Raw genomic sequence first — 6,645 nt, 5'->3', positions numbered from 1 at the left:
ATTTTAGTACAGTGATCATGTAAAAGATGGAAACACGGGAAAGCTGTGTTGCCTTTAGTGGCCAGTAGTAGAAGAAGTATTCAGGTCTTTTACTTATGTAAAAGTATTAATACCACACTGTGAAAATACTCTACAAGTAAATGTCCTGCATTTAAATCCTTTCTTGATCAAAAGTATGTTAGTATGTCAACAAATGTAGATAAAGAGTGAAAGTCAAAGAAAAAAGTGCAGTAAAATGTCAGTGTTTTCATTAGAGTATAATCACCTGAAAATAAGAATCATTGTGTTTTTGTTACCTTAGAATGAGCTGTTTTTATCTACAGAGGGAGCAGGTCCTCTTCAGGCGTAATCCGCCATGCTGAACCACCATGTTTCTACCGTAGCCCAGAATGGACAAACCAAACACTGGCTCTAGATAGATTTTTTTTTCTTCTAGATTTTTCGCACATTTCGTGTCCACCGAGTTTCTCCTTCGTGCTTGGAAGGGGAGGGTGAAGTAAGGAAGTTGCGATCTGCGACTACACCCCTATATGCCACTAAATCCTACACACTGGTCCTTGAAGTATTTTTTTTTTTTTTTGAGTAGTTTAATCTACAGCAATGCATCATAATCTACCATCTTCATATGTTGTAGCATGGCTGTTCTGTGAGAACCACGCATCTCTAAAACGTCAACTGGTACATGGTATTCATGTATTCATCTCTCTCTCTCTCTCTCTCTCTCTCTCTCTCTCTCCAGCCATCCCTCTCTCAAACTGACCTGAGTGACCAGCAGCTACTATGTGAAACCTCACATATCACAAATAAATAAATCTGTCCCTGCTCATCCAATGACACTCAACACACATGTAAACACATACATACATACATACATACATACATACATACATAGATACATACATGTGAGTACACAAGAAGTGCAATTACACAAACTGAACCCACACACACACACACACACACACACACACACTTCTCCAGTGATGCCCCGTATTGCGTTCCAGTTCTCAGGCTCTAAGCTTTTTTTTCTCCCGCTGTCCTGAGAAAATAACAAATAGTACAATCTTATTGCAGCCCCTCAGTGAAAAACATCCATTCTATCATGAACCCGGTGTCCCTTGTTCCCTCACCCTTCTCCTCTGCACCCCCACCCACCCCATCCCATCCCTGCCTCTAGAAGGTGAAAAAGTACAAAGAAAGGGATCAGAGCTTTTCCGATTCTTCCCTGGTTATTAACTACCATTTGTCCCCTCAGAGGGCTGTCCCTCCCATTAACCCAACTGATGCTCTTTTCTCATGGAAATCAGCCTGCTGTTGCCGCCGTCTCTGCTGCTGCCACCACCACCGCTGCCCGCAGAGGTGCAAGAAATTGTGGGGGGATATTTCTCTCTCTCTCTCTCTCTCTCTCAAACACACAAGCCATGAGTTCAGGCACACACATGCACGCGCATATTTCACAAACAGGCAGTGTGTGTGAGCTCTCGCAGGCAAACACATTCACTCAATCACAAAGGCAAACATGAAACGTGCTGCCTCCAACCACAGGGGCATGGAAGTAATGTAAAGCAATGCATGGGAGTTAATGAGAAGAAGCTGGCTCAATGGACCCAGCAGAACATATTTTTAAGAGTAGAGAAGCTAAGAATGCTCAGGCACCAGAAGAACACGAATCATCGGGACTTTATGGCTGTAAAAAAATGTTTAGAAGCAGGAAGAACTTTAATTCAGTGCATGATCACTAACAGATAACAGAAAATTTATTTTGATAGTGCACCTACATATAGTAGTTTATATAGCATTTGAAACATGGCTTTGTCTGTAGGTGTAACAGATTATCTATAGCGTATATGTGACAGTTCACACACTAAAACTTGAATCCTGAACTGTTTAACGCTTGCTGAACTTGCTTTTTGGTCAAATATTTATTCAATCATTAGTTCCTAGACTGGGGGTCCTGACACCCACTAGTACCCGCCAAAACTTTGCAGGGGGTTGTAAGGCACTTTTAAGGCGCGTAAGAAAACTTCAAAGCTGCAGTAGGTAACTTTTATTAAAATAACTTTTTGTCATATTTGTTGAAACGTTCAATATATCCTGACAGTAGAACATGAGAAAAATAATCTGTGAAAAACAAAGGTTCCTCTGGCTCCTCCTAGTGCTCCTAATGGCATTTGTAAAGAATCCACCGGGCCTGAATGAAAACAACCAATCAGAGCTCAGTGAGATACTTGGTTGGTGATCAACTTGGCTTGTGTCAAATATATATGCTTTGCGACACTGAGAATGAGAATCAACAATCAATTATCTTCAAGCCTCCACGCCAAACCATTTTTGATTATCTGTCTCATGTACAACTGTTACTTTTACATACCTACCTACTGCAGCGTTAATATATATATATAAATATATATATATCCAAATGTAATTCTTTTCATTGGGAAAAAACAAAGTAAAGTTTATATTATTATTTATGACAGTCTTTCCTCTCCGATAAACAGCCTCAACCTGCATTAGAACAATTGTTGTAGTTATAACAACCAAAGAGCTAATAGAACAAAACAATAAAACACTAAATTTATCAAAAAAAAGAAGCCTATTTAAATATTAAATAAAAAACATTACATATTTTTTTAAGAATTAAGGTATAATACCGACAGAATTGTATAAAACATTTCTAAAAATATCAGGAAAACTCACCTCTGATCAATATTCAAAGGAAAAAATCTGCTCAAAATTCATCCAAATCTCTGGTTTTACACAAACTTCCTGCAGTTATTGTGTTCACTGTTTGGGTTCATTGTACAGTTTCAGTTGTTCTCTACTGTTATTGTTATACACTGAATATAATATGAAATATCCATAAAATATGTCACTTTGTCAGTTTACTCCGTGATTGATAAGGGCTCCCTTTAAAGAAAAGGTTGGTTTCATTTCTCTGATTCTACCACTTAGAGTTTATGTTCTGACGATTCACCAATTTACCTCTGATCTTTAAAATGTTGATACTATTAATGCCAATTACATGAGCAATGTACATCTGTCACTGCATCTAAAAACAGGTGCTATATAATACAAAGTTAGCAATCCAAATGTTTGAGAAATCTCTGGAGGAAATGAAATCTGCTGAAGCCCGTGGAGCCACTCCATGGCCAACAGGGCTGTTAGAGCGAGAGAGTAGCAAACATCAACACATGGGTCTCAACTTGCACGGTGACTGGCAGCAACAAAGGCATTGTCTCGTGACAAACTCACTTCCATTTCCTTATTATGTAGCTGGAGGCCTTGATGGAACACGCTTGTCTCAGACCTGCTGCAGGGGCGGAGGGAAAAACCCACCTTAACTCACTTCAGCAGACTGATCTGCAACTCTGACATGAATCTGTAGTGAGGAACTGGAGTGTTGCAGCCGTGCAAAAACTGCTGCCTTGAGGCCATAATTTACCTCCTTTTTAATAATTTGTTGCCTCCTTTTTCTACACAGATCATCAGGATAATTACAGTAAATCATTATGTTTTACTAGAATGTGTATGTCACTCAAACTAGGCAGAGAAATTGATTTTCTTTATATTACATGCTCAATATCTCACACAGTTATCTCCTAAAATCCAGGGCAGATCTAGAGGGGTGGCTAAAAATGGCCTTCCCACCCCAGTTTGGTGTCAAATTTAAAACATTAATTAAATTAAATAACATGTTAAAAACCAAAAGAAATAAAAGGATCTGTTATGGCCACATTTTAGACTAAGTTATAGGCTTAAGTTCAATGGAACAATGTCTGAAGATGAATAAAAATAAAGCAATGTATTGATTTCTAATGCCAGCTTCAGATATTTCTGTTCAATGCTTTACTAATGTACCACAGTAATGTTTGTAAGTTCAAATATCTTCATTTGGGGGCTTTTCCAAGCAAATATTGATAGTTTGTCATTGTGATTAAATAAAAGCATATCATTCTGCCACCCCTCTGGACACCCCATGAATGTTTCTCTAGGACCACCCCTGCCCTTAATGAAAGTTAATGGAATGACATATTCAATCAGTTAACTGTAAAGTCATTTTTCAAGCAAAACTACTAAACAATCTCAAGTTCCAGCTTGTCAGTTATGAGGACTTTGTCTTTCCTTTTTGTCTTGTGTGACAGTAAATGTTGGGTTTTCAGCAGGGCTGGAACTAATGATTATTTTCATTATCAATGAATCCGTCGATCATTTATGGATTCATGGATTAGTTGGTGGAATCAGTGCTTCCCAAAGCCCAAGCTGACATCTTTAAATGTCATTTTAACCACACCCCAAAGATATTCAGTTTACTGTCACAGATGACGAAAGAAAGCAGAAAATATTCACATCTAAGAAGCTGAAATCAGAGAATTTTATTTTTAGAAATGACAGAAAACAATTCATTGATTATCAGAATAGTTGGAATATAATGGTTGCAGCTCTAGTTTTTGGTCTGTTGCCATCTGAAGACCTTAACTAGGGCTTGAGGGAATTCAAACAGGTGTTTTTCCCTTTTTACAAACTAATGGATAAATCAAGGAAATAAGGTAACTCTTGAACAACCACAAGATGTCTGCTTAAAGCTCATAGCCGATTTCATGAAAACAGACAAATATCACCACCGGAGTGCAAGCTGCATGTCCAACGAGGAAAGACAAATCAGTAATAAATGATATCATGTTCCTGCAGTTACAGTTAGGGCCGTTATGATAATTATCAGAACAGATGAATTATCGGTTGATGATGGGAAATGTATATTATTATAAATAATCTGGACGATTAAATAACAGCAAATAAATTAACGGTCCATATTAATAATAATTTATCTTGAATTCTTATGCAGAATGATTGATGACTTCATGCTTGAATGTTTTTTGATGAACTTTATAGAAAGAATAACATCTGAAGAGTCAGAACGGTTGTTTGTTGTTGTTGTTACCAACAGTTAGATTTGGTTAGAACAGAGCTCTAAAATATTAAATCATCTATCCTTGCTCACTACATCTCAGCCTTTCTTACCCTCAGGTGATTATTGGTTATCGTATCGGCTGAAAACAATCCATATCGTGTGTCCCTGGTAACGATACGCTCAACTTATGATTCGATATAGTTCACCATACTGGGTTCACAATGTGATTTCTTTTAAGAAAATCAGATTGAAGGCAAAATATTATATTGCTCAGACTGAGCAAATCTACGCAATATATTTTCAAACTATAGAATTTTTTTTTTTTTTTTTCCTGAGGTATAAACTGTGCAAAACACTGTATATTTCCTTTTCTTTGTAAAAGTGAAACTCACGTCTTTGCACCTTCATAGCACGATTCATTTCTCATCTGACTGATTGTAATCTTCACATATTTGTATCATGACTTATCTTTACATTCCAAGTTACGATAGCACCTTTAAAAACAGGAATAATAAAGTGAAAGCAGGCTAAAACAGCACAACTCAACAAGCTGGCTGTACACTCATTATTACTGCCTACTCCAGCAGCAGGTCTGACTGTCTGTGCCACAATAGTTCTTACTTTTTGTACTTTTGACTGCTTCACACACTCCTGACTGACAACAAACGTGTAAAAAGCCTGCAGCATGTGCATAAACCGAACCCCCACATTCTGACCCCAACCCCCCTTTGCTGGGGTCTTGGTTGTTATTTACCCGCTTCCAAGGAAAAGCTCTCTCTCTCGCTTTCTCTCTCTCTCTTTCTCTCTCACTCTCTAACACACACACACACACACATACACATAAGGGGCAAGAGACGCAAAACATCCGACCAAACATGACACAAGCCATGATAACTCTGCGGAGGGGCCACATTCAGTCAGCAACAATGGCTTCAAGGTTTTCCTGGATATCGCACACAAAAAGTTTGTTCAAAGTTGCTCATTTAAAGAGCGACTTTTATCAGACTTTCCTCTCTCGCAGGTCAACACACACCGCGGGACGTTCCCCCTGTCTCCCTCCTGTCCTCTGCAGCGGCGTGCCACACTTGATAAGTGCTTCGGAAATTGCTCCAAACTCAGCGGATGGCACGAAAACTTGCAAAGAACATCAACAGCGAGGGCCGCTGGACAAAGTGCACCGCGGTGTACAGCACTCACACACTCGCGTTTGCAACACATTTGTCGACCCAAAAAATAAAAAGAGGGGGGAGAGAGGGAGAGAGAAGGACAGAGGAGGTGATCGCATAATTAAAAATTAAATACCCAGATCCCTCCACGCCGCCAGCCAGCGGGAATAAGCACAATTACGCAAAGTCCGATCGCGCGACGGTAACGTTCACAACAGTTCAACTTGCGCCGCTGCGTCGATGTGTCAGTCAGCGGGAGCGCGTAGAAAAGCGCTTTAAAAGGCACACATGCACACACACCAGGACGTGCAGCCACATTAGGAGGAAAAAAAACACGAGCAGTTTTTACCCACCAAAAAGTTTCCAGCACCGCATTAAGTCACTTTCACATGGAGCCCCGGTAACCTTCCATCCCCCGGACCCGAACCAGAAACCCACGGTGGGGAGAGCCCACGCCGCCGCTCCCCGCTCCTTCCTTCTCCTCACGGGTGCTTCTTCGGTTGTTTTTTTCCGATTTCTGCCCAATAATTTGTCTATATTCGGGGCCTGAGAGTGTGTCTGGCTCCCCTCAGG

At 39.8% G+C, this 6,645-nt stretch overlaps 1 protein-coding gene across 2 annotated transcripts in view; it reads right to left on the bottom strand.

Moving 5' to 3' along the window:
* plagl2 (pleiomorphic adenoma gene-like 2) overlaps positions 1-6,645 on the bottom strand; it is a 47,294-nt gene extending 40,649 nt beyond the window's left edge. The window contains exon 1 of one of the 2 annotated variants that reach the window (XM_051426033.1): positions 6,426-6,645. The gene's annotated coding sequence lies outside the window, so the exon portion shown is untranslated. Of the gene's footprint in view, positions 1-6,208; positions 6,366-6,425 lie in introns of those variants that run through there. The other variant, XM_051426034.1, reaches the window with a different exon arrangement.

This window comes from Dicentrarchus labrax, unplaced genomic scaffold (assembly GCF_905237075.1).
Source record: "Dicentrarchus labrax unplaced genomic scaffold, dlabrax2021, whole genome shotgun sequence".
NCBI lineage: Eukaryota > Metazoa > Chordata > Actinopteri > Moronidae > Dicentrarchus > Dicentrarchus labrax.
This window is presented reverse-complemented; position numbering and strand designations above follow the sequence as displayed.